This window comes from Bombina bombina, chromosome 2 (assembly GCF_027579735.1).
Source record: "Bombina bombina isolate aBomBom1 chromosome 2, aBomBom1.pri, whole genome shotgun sequence".
Classification (NCBI taxonomy): Eukaryota; Metazoa; Chordata; class Amphibia; order Anura; family Bombinatoridae; genus Bombina; species Bombina bombina.
The window spans coordinates 415,381,185-415,397,742 of NC_069500.1; positions in this window are offsets into that span (position 1 = coordinate 415,381,185).

A 16,558-nucleotide genomic window follows, 5' to 3' on the forward strand; every position below is an offset into this window, starting at 1 on the left:
GAAGATTTTTTTTCTGCCTAATGTCCCAAGGAATCCTGTAAAAGCTCAAGCTTTTCTTCAATCTGTCTCAGATATGAAATATATGGGAGTGATTGTTCCAGTTCCTTTGCCGGAACAGGGGATGGGATTTTATTCAAATCTTTTCATTGTTCCAAAGAAGGAGGGCACTTTCAGACCAGTTCTGGATCTAAAGACTCAAGTTTGTAAGGAGAAAAGAACAAGTTTGTAAGGATTCCATCTTTCAGAATGGAAACTATCAGGACTATTCTGCCTTTTCTTCAGCAAGGTCAGTTTATGTCCACAATAGATTTAAAGGATGCTTACCTTCATATTCCAATTCACAGAGAGCATTACCAGTTTCTGAGGTTTGCTTTTCTTGAAAAGCACTTTGTTGCTCTTCCATTTGGTCTAGCTACAGCTTCAAGAATATTTACCAAGCTTCTGGGTGCCCTTTTCTCTGTAATCAGAGCTCAGGGTTATCAGTATTTCATTACCTGGACGATATCTGGGTTCAAGCTCTGTTTTCCTTTAGCAGAATTTCACACCAATCCACTTTTTTTGTTTCTTCTTAAACATGGTTGGAGGATCCATTTTCCAAAGAGTTCTTTGTTTCCTCAGACAAAGGTTACTTTCCTGGGTTTCCAAATAGACTCAGTGTTCATGAGTCTTTCTCTAACAGAGCAGAGACGGTTGAGATTGGTGTCAGCTTGTCTGAACCTTCAGTCTTTCATTCCCTTCACTAGCTCTGTGTATGGAAGAACTAGGTCTCATGATTGCAGCTTCTGATACAATTCCATCAAGAGATATTTTTAGATCCCAATACAAGTCATTCTCTAACTTGGTGGGTGGATCATCAGTTTATTATTCAGGGGGCTTATTTTGCTCATCCTACCTGGTCTATGATCACTAAAGATAAAATTCTTTCAGGTTAGGGAGCAGTTTGGTGGTCTCTAACAGCACAGGGGGTTTGAGATCCTCGAGAGGCAAGGTTGCAAATCAATGTTCTAGAACTTTCAGAGCCCTTCAAGCTTGGCCTCTGATGAAAAGGGAGTATTATCTCTATTTCATGACAGACAATATTACAGCAGTAGCTTATGTCAACCATCGGGGGGGAACTCACAGTTCCCTGGCTATGAGGGAGGTGTCTCTCTTGGGAAAAAGCCATTTCTCAGATTCTGTGATAGTTTTTTCCTCGCATTCTTTTTAGAATTCCTAGGATTCTTCAGTTTTTGCAGGATAGCCTAGAATAAGGGTTTATCTGCCAGTTCACTGAAAGGGCAGATTTCAGCTCTTTCAGTTTTGTTCCACAGAAAGATTGCTAATCTTTGTGATGTTCATTGTTTTGTTCTGCTATTTCTTTAGCCTCTTGGTTAAAACTTTTGTTTCACAGAGCTTATTTGGAGGCAGGTCAGCCTTCACCAGAGTGGATTACGGCTCATTATACTAGGTCAGTTGCCACTTCTTGTAATTAAAAATGAGGCTTCAGTTGATCAAATTTGCAAGGCAGCTACTTGGTCTTCTCTGCATACTTCTACTAAATTCTACCATTTTTATGTTTTTACTTCCTCTAAAGCAGCCTTTGGTAGAAAGGTTTTTCAGGCAGTTGTCTCAGGTTGATGGCTATGCCTGTTTTTAAGTGCATCATAAAAAAAGAAAGAAAAAAAAATTCTTTAGGGTTGTGGATTTATTTTCCCAGTTAATAAAGATGTTTTTAAATCCCTCCTTTTATGTTATTATTCATTGGGGTCAATACGCTCGCCAGACATCGCTGCCGCGAATCCACATACAATGCCCTTATTTATTAAAAAGTCTGTCAAAAACACTGTCACGAATACCTCATGATTTAGCTGTTAAGGGGTTAATTCTCTTTAGCCTGTGCACTACCTGGAAAGGAGCTGCTTCACGACCCCCCTTCACAAAACCTGCTGTGCCTTTGTCTAGTGTGTTTGCTCTCTCTGGGAAAGGAGGGGTGAGTGCTACACCTGGGCAGGGGGATACCCGCAGGTGTTTTGCTTGCAACAAAGTGGGCCACATCAGCTCCACTTGCCCAGAGAAGATTAACTTGGAGCAATAAGCTGGAGGGGGTAATCCCTCAGAAGTACCAGCATCTGTTTTATTTGTTACACGTCCAGAGGAAAGCAACCAGGAGAACTTGCAACCTGTGCTCGTTGAAACTTGGCCTTTGGGACACAGGTGCAGCAGTGACTCTTGTGCGTCCAGGGCTTGTGCGCTCTAAGGACATTTATTCCTGGCAGGACTGTAGTAGTTAAAGGGATTGGGGGAATGAAACTTGCAGTGCCTATGGCACGAGTATATCTTGATTGGGGAGCGGGGAGAGGTTTAAGAAATGTGGGGGTATCTGAAAATATTCCTAATGATGTTTTACTGGGTACTGATCTTGGTAGATTGTCATCTCTTTATGTGCCTGATAATGCTACATGTGACCTAGTGACATTAGTTGTAGACCCTTATGTGAAAAAGGCTGTGTGTGAAAATGCTCAGAGACAGTATGACCAGGAGGGAGGACAGAGTGCATGTGTGCAAAGTGCTGTGCTTGAACTGGGGGTGTCTGTGCTGAGATGTGAACCTGTAAGAGGAGAGGCTGACTGAGGAGAAGGACGGATAGACAGTGTGTGTCTTCCTGTGATTGAACCATCAGTACCTGCAGAATTACAGTTAACTGTACAGGGTGAGACTGACTGGGGAGAAAGGCAGATAGACTGTGTGGGTCTGTCTGTGCCTGAACCGAGTTTAACTGTACAGGGAGAAACTGTCTGTGAGAGGAGGTAGATGAGTAGTGAGTGTCTGTCTCTGATTGAATCAGTGGATTCTATAGAAAGAGGTGAGACTGACGGGGGCGAGAATGACTGGGTGACTGGGCCGCGGGATGATGTGTGCCAGGACCAATTGAGTCCCCTGTGGAAAGACAGGATATATGGGATAAATGGCAGAAGGAATATATATGCTTGTCTGCACCAGTGTCAGAAGGATCCCAAATTCTGCGTAAGGATGTGAAGTTGCAGACTGACTGTGAGAGAGCAGGGGGAAAAGGTAGCCCACTCTATGATAGAAGCAGCAGAGCCACAGATTTCAGAGTGTGTGGTGGAGGAGGGTACAGGATACTCTTTGAGGGACCCCCAGAGTGAGGGTGAAAGATTGTGGGTGACAGAGACCCCAGTAACCTCAGATGTGACCTATAAACAGACTAGGGGACAGAGACTGACACAGACTGCAGACACAGGGGGGGAGGAGTACAGAGAAGTGTATTTACACAGCCCCACAGTGCCATTAAACAGATACACTGATTGGTGTGCAGAATCAGAATCCCGAGCAGGCCCAGCAGCTAGGTCCCACAGTGGAGAAGAGGGGGGCCGTTAGTCAACCTCCTACCAACCATAACAGAGTGCAGGAGTACAGGAATTCTACTCCAGTGGGAGGGCAAGAGCCCCGGGTAGTTAAGCAGCAACTGACAGCACACAATATGTAGCAAGACCCTAGGCTCCACGGACACCTCTGTAACAGGGGATGATGTGTTATTCAGGGATAAGATGCAAGCCTTATTGGGGAAGGTACCTGAAAAACCCAGAGATACCAATGCCATAGTCCTACAAAAACAGTTGCAGGATTTTACTGCCAGAGAGGAAGTATATGAGATGGGGCAAAATGTTCTAGTACTAACACCCATGAGGCAGAACCAGCTACAGGCTGCATGGGAGGGTCCATGCAATATATTAAATCAGCTTGGTTAAGCGAATAGTGTGTAATTTTTAAATGGAGGGCATCCTGATGGCAAAACTGCTATGTGCAATTTGTCTGGCAATGGCATTATCACCGCAAGGGGAAGCTCCCTTTGATACGCATCGGGAGTGGCTTGTAGCCACCCCCTTTTGCGTCTTTTATTGGGGGAGGTGTCACAAATACCTCATGATTTAGCTGCTAAGGGGTTAATTCTCTTTAGCCTGTGAGCTAAAAAAGATTTGTGTCCTGTGTTTGTGTTTTCTTTGAAGAGCCAGGAGCCTCATAAATACTTTGTAGTATACACAGAAGGGACCTCAAACTGTCAGGAGATGGCATGATACAAACCAGTGCTTCTTCCCCATATCCTGATGAGGTCAATAAAAGGACATTGATCTAATGAAGATATGTGTTTAAAAACCTGTTATGACATTAAATGAAGGGAAATATGACAACCCTGTCATATCTGGTATCAAACCATTTCTCCCAATGAAACTAAGAAATTGCCAGTCAGTATATATGAAAATAGATTTACCTAGCATAAATTATAATGGGTTCTATAATTTCAGGCAAAGACTTAGTTTAAAGAAGGTCATAAAACTAGGGGTTTTTTAGTCCCTGCCCAGGGGGGTGTGGTCAGGCAACTTGATCTCTGGAAAATATGTATAAAATGTGTTTCAACATGTAAAATTGTTCATTCTACATGGGAGGCTGTAACAGCGTGAGTGACCATCTTCTCTTGCCCATCTCCATTGGGGCAGACTTATAAGCTAGGAAAGTATTAGGTCTGTTATTTTCTTCATTTTATTTTAACCTGTTTGCTGTGTGTAATTGTATTTGTAACCACTTTTTTTTATTAATAATGTGCATAATAAATAATTCCTTTATTAAGTGTTGTCCTTTGTCTAATAATTGAACCACGTTACTGAAAGAGACTGGAATATTAGAACTGTATAATTTAGGTTATTTTCTGCTAAATTGTATTCTAAGAGTTAATGTGTAAGTCTGGGTTTGTCCTTAGGATTTCCCTTTAATAAATCATAAGTGGTGGCAGCATAGTTAGTTTAGTGTGGGTGGCATTAAAGGGGAGTTTTGGGCATTTCTTTTAAGTCTAGTACAGACTAGAGAGTGTTGTTAACCCTTGCACCCACTGAACTAAATCACAAGCTTGCTTGGTGTGGTTAGATTGTGATATATTAGTGACAGTAGAAGGGGTCTGATAACCCTTTCTGTGCCAAATAAGTGACTGGCGCAGGTTGGATAACCCCGGTCGTCACAAAACACGTGTCAAGTACAGAGCGATGAGCATCGGACTGTTAAATAAGAGTCACTGATGTTGCAGATATTTCGTTTTTTCCAACTTTATTTACACCTTATCATTACTGTCCATGAACAAGCACATTTCTCTAAAGCTAATCCTTTTTTTTCCTTTTTTTCATCTGTTAATATCCAAGAAATAGCTAGATTTATACCTGAACAAACAATACTATCTTATTGTTTTATTTATTTGTTATACAAAAAATCTGATATATGATATTTTCACATACATTAATGTGTATTTGTATTTCTAGAAATCATGATATGACTATCTCATGTTTTTTTTTAAATGATTATTAATGCTAGAATGTGTACATATATCTTTGCACATACTTGTGTGTGTGTGTGTATATATATATATATATATATATATATATATATATATATATATGTGTGTTATGTTAGAAATATTTTCCAAACATATTTACATGTCCCTAAATTTTATTTTGTTCTAAACAATGCTGTCTTTCATATCTCCTGTGTTTAGTTATACCACTATATTTATTTGCAATCAATGGATATTTTAAGAGCTAGGCCAATTTTCTCTCTGCACCTGTGTAACCCTTCCTGATTGCAGTCTAGTTTTAAACACCACCCCTACACAGGTGTTATAAAATGGGCTGGCATATAAGATGACATTTCTTAATGAAAATGAAATTCAAGAGAACAAAGAAAAACACTGAAAATATCATAACAGTAAAGAGGTGATTTCTTTTGCAAGATGTACCGAGTCCACGGATTCATCCTTACTTGTGGGATATTATCCTTCCTAACAGGAAGTGGCAAAGAGAGCACCACAGCAGAGCTGTCTATATAGCTTCCCCCTTAACTCCACCCCCCAGTCATTCTCTTTGCCGGCTCTAAGCAGGAAGGGTAAAGTGAAAGAGGTGTTAAACTGTTTTATTTTATCTTCAATCAAGAGCTTGTTATTTATAAATGGTACTGGTGTTGTACTATTTACTCTCAGGCAGGACATAGATGAAGATTTCTGCCTGGAGGATAATGATCTTAGCATTTGTAACTAAGGTCCACTGCTGTTCCCACAGAAGCTGAGGAGTACTGGAAAACTTCAGTGTGAGGAACGGTTTCTTGCTATACAGCAATGAGGCATGTTCAGTCATTTTTTCTGCAGAGACTGTGTTAACTCAGAAAGGCTGACAGTATCCCCATTAGGGGAAGGATAAGCAGTTATCCTAGTTTTATTAGGGGCATTACTAGCTTGCATAAAGGGCTAATCTAATATATATGATATATTAGGCAAACGTTTGTGTTTTCTGGGAGTAACGTTTTATTTCTTATGGGACATCTGTTTGAGGGTACACTTGGCTTATTTAACGGTTTTTATAACCCACATAGCTTACAAAAAAGGTTTGATAGATTTTGTGTAGGCCCCAGCAACATCGAGTGAGATGGGCGGGGCCTATTTTTGCGCCTCAGTTGCGCATTTAGTTTATGCAGACAAGCAGCAAGCAACATCTCCAGAGGTCCGGGTACACTTCTGGGGCCTAATCGAAGCTTTATCCCCACATTATCATTCCCTAAGGGCAGGTAGGCGCCACAGCAGAGCTGTGCCAAGGTGCTGACAGGGTTTTTTTTACCGGTTTTGGACATTTGTCAATCCGGTTTTCTCATTTGGTGGTTTATTGCTTAATTACTAGAACGTGAAAAAGAGTTCTCTTATTCCTCTCACAAGAGTTCCATTCCTGGGAACTCTGATAGATTCGGGGGACATGAAAATTTTTCTGACAGAGGTCAGAAAATCAAAGATTTTAACCACCTGCTGAGCTCTTCATTCCATTCCTCGGCCGTCAGTGGCTCAGTGTATGGAGGTAATCGGACTTATGGTAGCGGCAATGGACATAGTTCCGTTTGCTCGCTTGCATCTCAGACCACTGCAACTATGCATGCTCAAACAGTGGAATGGGATTATGCAGATTTATCTCCTCAGATAAATCTGTATCAAGAGACCAGAGACTCTCTTCTTTGGTGGCTGTCACAAGATCACCTGTCCCGGGGAATGTGTTTCTGCAGGCCAGCGTGGGTTATAGTGACGACGGACGCTAGCCTACTGGGCTGGGGTGCAGTCTGGAATTCCCTGAAAGCACAGGGTTTGTGGACTCAGGAGGAGGCCCTCCTACCAATAAATATTCTGGAATTAAGAGCGATATTCAATGCTCTTCAGGCGTGGCCTCAGCTGGCTTCGGCCGGATTCATCAGATTTCAGTCGGACAACATCACGACTGTAGCTTATATCAATCATCAGGGGGGAACAAGGAGTTCCTTGGCGATGATGGAAGTTTCCAGGATAATCCGATGGGCAGAGACTCACTCTTGCCATCTATCAGCGATCTATATCCCAGGGGTAGAGAACTGGGAGGCAGATTTTCTAAGTCGTCATACTTTTCATCCGGGGGAGTGGGAGCTCCATCCGGAGGTGTTTGCTCAACTGGTTCGGCTATGGGGCACACCAGAATTGGATCTGATGGCGTCTCGTCAGAACGCCAAACTTCCTTGTTACGGATCCAGGTCCAGAGATCCTCAGGCAGTACTGATAGATGCTCTAGCAGTACCCTGGTCGTTCAACCTGGCTTATGTGTTTCCACTTTTCCCTCTCCTTCCGCGTCTGATTGCCAGAATCAAACAGGAGAGAGCTTCAGTGATTTTGATAGAGCTTGCATGGCCACGCAGGACTTGGTATGCAGACCTGGTGGACATGTCATCTCTGCCACCATGGACTCTGCCACTGCAACAGGACCTTCTGATTCAAGGTCTGTTCAAGCATCCAAATCAAATTTCTCTGCAACTGACTGCTTGGAGATTGAACGCTTGATTTTATCAAAGCGGGGTTTCACCGAGTCGGTCATAGATACCTTGATTCAGGCTCGAAAGCCTGTCACCAGGAAAATCTATCATAAGATATGAAGTAAATATCTTTTTTGGTACGAATCCAAAGGCTACTCATGGAGTAAGATCAGGAATCCTAGGATTTTGTCCTTTCTTCAAGAAGGATTGGAGAAAGTATTGTCAGCTAGTTCCTTAAAAGGACAGATATCTGCTCTATCTATTCTATTGCACAAGCGTCTGGCAGATGTCCCAGATGTTCAGGCTTTTTGTCAGGCTTTAGTTTGAATCAAGCCTGTGTTTAAACCTGTTGCTTCGCAATGGAGTCTAAATTTAGTTCTTAATGTTCTTTAGGGGGTTCCGTTTGAACCCATGCATTCTATAGATATTAAAGTTCTTTTTCTAGTTGCTATCTCTTCAGCTCGAAGGGTTTCTGAATTATCTGCATTACAATGTGACTCGCCTTATCTTGTTTTCCATGCTGATAAGGTGGTTTTGCGTACCAAACCTGGGTTCCTCCCTAAGGTGGTTACTAACAGGAATATCAATCAGGAGATTGTTGTTCCTTCTCTGTGTCTTAATCCTTCTTCTAAGAAGGAACGTTTATTGCACAACTTGGACGTGGTTCGTGCTTTAAAGTTGTTTTAAAGGCAACCAAAGATTTTCGTCAATCATCTTCTTTGTTTGTTGTCTATTCTGGAAAACGTAGAGGTCAAAAGGCTATGGCTACCTCTCTTTCCTTTTGGCTGAAAAGCATCATTTGTTTGGCTTATGAGACTGCTGGACAGCAGCCTCCTGAAAGAATTACTGCTCACTCTACTAGAGCGGTGGCTTCCACATGGGCTTTTAAAAATGATGCTTCTGTTGAACAGATTTGTAAGGCTGCGACTTGGTCTTCGCTTCATAACTTTTACAAATTTTACAAATTTGATACTTTTGCTTCTTCAGAGGCTACTTTTGGGAGAAAGGTTTTGCAAGCAGTGGTGCCTTCCGTTTAGGTTCCTGTCTTGTCCCTCCCTTCATCCGTGTCCTAAAGCTTTGGTATTGGTATCCCACAAGTAAGGATGAATCTGTGGACTCGGTACATCTTGCAAAAGAAAACAAAATTCATGCTTACCTGATAAATTTCTTTCTTTTGCGATGTACCGAGTCCACGGCCCGCCCTGTCTATTCAAGACAGATAGTATTTTTTATTGAAAACTTCAGTCACCTCTGCACCTTATAGTTTCTCCTTTTTCTTCCTTGGCCTTCGGTCGAATGACTGGGGGGTGGAGTTAAGGGGGGAGCTATATACACAGCTCTGCTGTGGTGCTCTCTTTGCCACTTCCTGTTAGGAAGGATAATATCCCACAAGTAAGGATGAATCCGTGGACTCTGTACATCGCAAAAGAAAGAAATGTATCAGGTAAGCATACATTTTGTTTTTAATTTCTGCTGTATATGATTCATGACAGTTTAATGTTAGGTGGACTATCCCTTTGAGCTATCATTTTAAGATTATATTGAATCAAACATGAATCGATTTTTAAAATCATTGTCAAAAATATTACACTGTGTGTCCTAATGTCATCATCAATGTTTAACTTTAATACTAATTTCACATATACATACTTTCAAAGTATAATACACAATGTAACAAATGGCACTTACAAGTTCTGATGAGTGATCAATGACACAAGTATCAAGCAATTTGATTCGTTCGTGATAGTATATAATGTATATTTAAATCAGATTGGCTGATGTCATAATTCATGTGATTATGCATTTCCCAATAAAAAAGTGGTGGAAAATGTCACTAGTTTGTGAGTTGTTTAGGAGTTTGAGTATTGCATCCAATTTGGTGCGAAGTATTGCGTCCAATTTGGTGCAAAGTATTGCGTCCAATTTGGTGCGAGATGCAGTGGGACTTGTATTACATGCGTTAAACATGGTGAAATTAGATTGATAAAAAAAAAGGAAGTTAGTTATAGTATGTAATGTATTTATTTCATTTTTATCCCTATATCTACTAGTGCTGCTGCCAGACAGACATTACCTGTCATTAAAACTACTTTTGAAATTAATCTGTCCCTTGAAATTACATGTGATTGTAATATTATTATTTAACATATTATTTAGATTCTGAACATGCGTCTTTGTTGTCTGTGTGATTTAGAAATAGTATACAATTGTAATCAACTTTCTAATTTACATAAATATGTAATAAGCTTCATTCTCTTGCAGCATCTAACATAAACTTTCTGGGTTTTCAGACTCCCATTGATTTCTATGGCATTTGCGGCCTCAAGGGTGGCGGTTTGAAAGATAGGTACGCTGCGGCGGAAAAGACGCGAGCGTACCTGTTGAATGTTTGATAAATTGGGAAGAGGGTCAAAAAGAGTCGAATGTGAATTCGAAACATCTGCATCGGATTGAGATCAAGGGAGCGTACATTACGTCACACATTTCAACATTTGACGATGTTGATGCTTTGATAATTATGGCGGATTCAATTTGCATTGAATATGACGCGAGATTCAAGCGGATTCCATCATATTATCAGTTAAAGCTTTGATAAATTGACCCCGTGGACTCAACAGCTTGCGTACTGGTTACCATAAGTAATGGTTTGTGGCCTCTCCCCACCTGTATGAAAGAAAACATAATTTATACTTACCTGATAAATTCATTTCTTTCATGGTGGTGAGAGTCCACTAGACACCACTCTTTGTTTTTTTGGGGGTTAGAATTTTTCAGCACATCTTTTTTCCCCTGCTCTTATTATGGCTCTTTTTCCTTTTTCTTTCCTCACTTACTTGGCTATACGTTAGACTGAGGTATGTGGGAGGGATTTTAAAGAGCTCTTGGTGTTTGGAAATCTTTGACCTCCTAGTAGTAGAGAAGTGTAATTCCCATGTGTAATGGATTGTGGACTCTCACCACCATGAAAGAAATTAAATTTATCATGTAAGCATAAATGATGTTTTTATTAATGGTGCGGTTTCAACAATCAAACAGCTATTTAAATTTCAAAATTAAAGTGACTGAGCTATTTAACACATTAAAGCAGAGAAAAATTTACAATGTCCCTTTAATAGTTAATACATATACTGCTGTTTGTTCCTTGTAAACCTTTCAATTCAAGTCAAATAATAAACTCAGCAATGAAAAAAGAAATTCTTGTCTTCTCAGAGTCATGGAAAGAGACTATTTAGTGAGTGTGTGGCTAGTGCAGTTTTATCTGTGTTTATGCCTAGTCTTGTGCCTTCCATGCCTTTCTTTATTCATCTCATGAAAAGCAGTGAGAGTGATAGACTCCAAATTCTGGGGCTTTTGTTTGAATTGGGGCCTGTACAACAGATTTGGCATTTAGCATTGCTGTTCAGTTCACAGTGGCTCAGCAACAACTTGATCCAGCAGTTTCTACCTTTTGTTATATCCAAATCACAGGGCAGTTCAATTTGGATATTATGTGCTCACCATGCAGGTTGACTTATGCTTTTTAACCTCATATGATTCTATCAGACTGACCTTTCCCAGCATGTACATATGCACACAAAAGTCATACTCATTGACTCATTCTGTGCTCATTTTTTTTGTAAAATGAGAAAGCATAATAGAGTCCTGTTTATGTTTTATACAATTTGATAGACAAACGGTGCTTGTGTGATTTCAGTATGTTTATATAACAAACATATTTTTGCTGTTTACAACATGTATACAACAGCTCTGCCAGAAACTAATGTGCCAAGTGATTATGTGAATACTAACACCAACGATGCATACATCATGCATATATCAATACATATGTCTATTTATAGCCTATAGAACTGCTCTCCTTAATCAGTACAAAATGTACAGTGGCTGTTTACATCCTTTCCAGGAACTGTTGCTTTAAGCTCCTGTAGACCGCCCCCTCTTCCTTGGCAATAAATCAGATCCTCAGCCACTCACATCTTTTGCATTTAGTCTTCCAGAAACTGAATCAATTGAACTGACTCACCCATTGCTGACATCATCCTCAGGCTGAGCTGTGACATCAGCTTCCTAAAATAGACCTAGCTTCTGGACCTGCTCCCAGGCTGTGTGTCTAGCTGCACTGTATGTGTTTCTCCATGCTTTGTTTTACAGATAGTTCATACACTATAGACACGGGTTTCCCAACTCTGGTTGTCAGGACTAGCTAATAGGCCATGTTTTCGGGATACCTAAAGTCCCAACACAGGTGATAGAAAAAGCTTCTTAGTAAGTGTTATCTAAAATCTCCTCATTATAAATACCTGAAACTATTTTATTACAGAAAGTAAAGTAGTAACTGCAATAACTGGGATACATGAATTACAAAATAGCTATGATAAAAGTAAATAAATCTGCCGACAAGCCTAGAGCAGTTTTAGAAACCAATTAGTCAATCACTGTGGACCCAACAGATTATATTCTAATAGTATTTTAGGGATCCACTTTTTTGATGATAAATTATACATATATTGTGCCCCTAAAATATACCACTAACCTAATTAATTATTATTGGCAATCATATTATTATGTTATAAAAGGAGTTCTACATGCAGAAGTGATAATTTTTAATTATTTTTTTTACATATATTTGAAAATGAAAACTGTAAACTAATACAACATAAACTGACAGTAGTATTTGTTTCCATATAATTGTTGGGTCATTTAGCCCTGTAAGGAGAAAGGGATTACAGGACCCCCCATCTAAGAGCTGGGCAGCAAGCTTGCCCTGTAGACAGGAAGACAATCGGCTCAAGGCAGATGTTAGTTCTGGTGACAAGTTGTGTATGCGCACACAAGGGATGCAGCTGCTGTGGAAAATATGTCCTGAACTGCAAGAATGAAACTATGGAAAATAGAACCTTTCTCTGCCCAAAAGGGAGCAAGTTACAATGAAGAGGAAAATACAAGTGAGGCTGGCATTACAGTAAAAGTAGCTCCAAATAACAAAATACATTTTGATCTGTTAAGTCTGTTTTGTGTATCTATATTTCTTTTCTACCATCAGTGTCAATGTGTACCATAGTCTTACACTCAGTCAATAAATAAATATGTGGTGCTTTATAAGAGCATAAAAAGCAAAGTGCAAGAAGAATTATACTGTATAGATTTGTTTTACCGCTTACAGCAGTCATGTTAATACATGAAAGTAAGTAATATTGATTTCACAAATCTGTGTGATTTTCAGCTTGGAAAAACATATGCTTACTTAATTAGGAGAATCACATTGAGGGCTAGACTACGAATGGAGTGCTAAGTTTAGAACAGGAGTGATAAAGGGTATTTTGCGGCTTTTTGTGCACATCAGAAATAGCACGCGTATTGCAAGTTTAAAGTAAATGCGTTCACTTGAGTACAATCTAATACTTCAGAGCTCTGGTTAACTGTTACGAGGGATAAAAAAAGGGGCACGAAACACATAAATAATACATTTAAAAGTACAATTACACTCATAATAACACTGTCCGATACATTTAAAAAAAAAAAAAAAATAGTATTAAAAAGTTTTAAGCGCTCAGATATGAGGTCACAGGTGTTAGAAAAAAATGCAAAGGACTTTAACATAAAGATGCATACATATACATGTCTAAATATGCATGTGTGTGTGTGTGTGTGTATATATATATATATTTCTTTCATGTAATTAGCAAGAGTCCATGAGCTAGTGACGTATGGGATATACATTCCTACCAGGAGGGGCAAAGTTTCCCAAACCTCAAAATGCCTATAAATACACCCCTCACCACACCCACAAATCAGTTTTACAAACTTTGCCTCCTATGGAGGTGGTGAAGTAAGTTTGTGCTAGATTCTACGTTGATATGCGCTCCGCAGCAAGTTGGAGCCCGGTTTTCCTCTCAGCCTGCAGTGAATGTCAGAGGGATGTGAGGAGAGTATTGCCTATTTGAATTCAATGATCTCCTTCTACAGGGTCTATTTCATAGGTTCTCTGTTATCGGTCGTAGAGATTCATCTCTTACCTCCCTTTTCAGATCGACGATATACTCTTATATATACCATTACCTCTACTGATTCTCGTTTCAGTACTGGTTTGGCTTTCTACTACATGTAGATGAGTGTCCTGGGGTAAGTAAGTCTTATTTTCTGTGACACTCTAAGCTATGGTTGGGCACTTTTGTATAAAGTTCTAAATATATGTATTCAAACATTTATTTGCCTTGACTCAGGATGTTCAACGTTCCTTATTTCAGACAGTCAGTTTCATATTTGGGATAATGCATTTGAATAAATCAATTTTTTTCTTACCTTAAAATTTGACTTTTTTTCCTGTGGGCTGTTAGGCTCGCGGGGGCTGAAAATGCTTCATTTTATTGCGTCATTCTTGGCGCGGACTTTTTTGGCGCAAAGAGTTTTTTTCTGTTTCCGGCGTCATACGTGTTGCCGGAAGTTGCGTCATTTTTTGACGGTTTTTTTGCGCCAAAAGTGTCGGCATTCCGGATGTGGCGTCATTTTTGGAGCCAAAAGCATTTAGGCGCCAAATAATGTGGGCGTCTTTTTTGGCGCTAAAAAATATGGGCGTCACTTTTGTCTCCACATTATTTAAGTCTCATTATTTATTGCTTCTGGTTGCTAGAAGCTTGTTTACTGGCATTTTTTCCCATTCCTGAAACTGTCATTTAAGGAATTTGATCAATTTTGCTTTATATGTTGTTTTTTCTATTACATATTGCAAGATGTCCCAGATTGACACTGAGTCAGAAGATACTTCTGGAAAAACGCTGCCTGGTGTTGGATCTACCAAAGTTAAGTGTATCTGTTGTAAACTTGTGGTATCTGTTCCTCCAGCTGTTGTTTGTAATGAATGTCATGACAAACTTGTTAATGTAGATAATATTTCCTTTAGTAATGTTACATTATCTGTTGTGGTTCCATCAACATCTAATACTCAGAGTGTTCCTGTTAACATAAGAGATTTTGTTTCTAAATCTATTAAGAAGGCTATGTCTGTTATTCCCCCTTCTAGTAAACGTAAAAGGTCTTTTAAAACTTCTCATTTTTCAGATGAATTTTTAAATGAACATCATCATTCTGATTCTGATAGTGGTTCCTCTGGTTCAGAGGATTCTGTCTCAGAGGTTGATGCTGATAAATCTTCATATTTATTCAAAATGGAATTTATTCGTTCTTTACTTAAAGAGGTCTTAATTGCATTAGAAATAGAGGATTCTGGTCCTCTTGATACTAAATCTAAACGTTTAAATAAGGTTTTTAAATCTCCTGTAGTTATTCCAGAAGTTTTTCCTGTCCCTGATGCTATTTCTGAAGTAATTTCCAGGGAATGGAATAATTTGGGTAATTCATTTACTCCTTCTAAACGTTTTAAGCAATTATATCCTGTGCCATCTGACAGATTAGAATTTTGGGACAAAATCCCTAAGGTTGATGGGGCTGTCTCTACTCTTGCTAAACGTACTACTATTCCTACGGCAGATAGTACTTCCTTTAAGGATCCTTTAGATAGGAAGATTTAATCCTTTCTAAGAAAAGCTTACTTATGTTCAGGTAATCTTCTTAGACCTGCTATATCTTTAGCGGATGTTGCTGCAGCTTCAACTTTTTGGTTAGAAGCTTTAGCGCAACAAGTAACAGATCATAACTCTCATAGCATTGTTAATCTTCTTCAACATGCTAATAACTTTATTTGTGATGCCATCTTTGATATCATTAGAGTTGATGTCAGGTATATGTCTCTAGCTATTTTAGCTAGAAGAGCTTTATGGCTTAAAACTTGGAATGCTGATATGTCTTCTAAGTCAACTTTGCTTTCCCTTTCTTTCCAGGGTAATAAATTATTTGGTTCTCAGTTGGATTCTATTATCTCAACTGTTACTGGAGGGAAAGGAACTTTTTTACCACAGGATATAAAATCTAAAGGTAAATTTAGGTCTAATAATCGGTTCGTTCCTTTCGTCACAATAAGGAACAAAAGCCTGATCCTTCGCCCTCAGGAGCAGTATCGGTTTGGAAACCATCTCCAGTCTGGAATAAGTCCAAGCCTTTTAGAAAACCAAAACCAGCTCCCAAGTCCACATGAAGGTGCGGCCCTCATTCCAGCCCAGCTGGTAGGGGGCAGATTACGATTTTTCAAACAAATTTGGATCAATTCAATTCACAATCTTTGGATGCAAAACATTGTTTCAGAAGGGTACAGAATTGGCTTCAAGATAAGGCCTCCTGCAAAGAGATTTTTTCTTTCCCGTGTCCCAGTAAATCCAGCAAAGGCTCAAGCATTTCTGAAATGTGTTTCAGATCTAGAGTTGGCTGGAGTAATTATGCCAGTTCCAGTTCTGGAACAGGGGCTGGGGTTTTATTCAAATCTCTTCATTGTACCAAAGAAGGAGAATTCCTTCAGACCAGTTCTGGATCTAAAAATATTGAATCGTTATGTAAGGATACCAACATTCAAAATGGTAACTATAAGGACTATTCTGCCTTTTGTTCAGCAAGGGCATTATATGTCCACAATAGATTTACAGGATGCTTATCTACATATTCCGATTCATCCAGATCACTATCAGTTTCTGAGATTCTCTTTCCTAGACAAGCATTACCAGTTTGTGGCTCTGCCGTTTGGCCTAGCAACAGCTCCAAGGATTTTTACAAAGGTTCTCGGTGCCCTTCTGTCTGTAATCAGAGAACAGTGTATTGT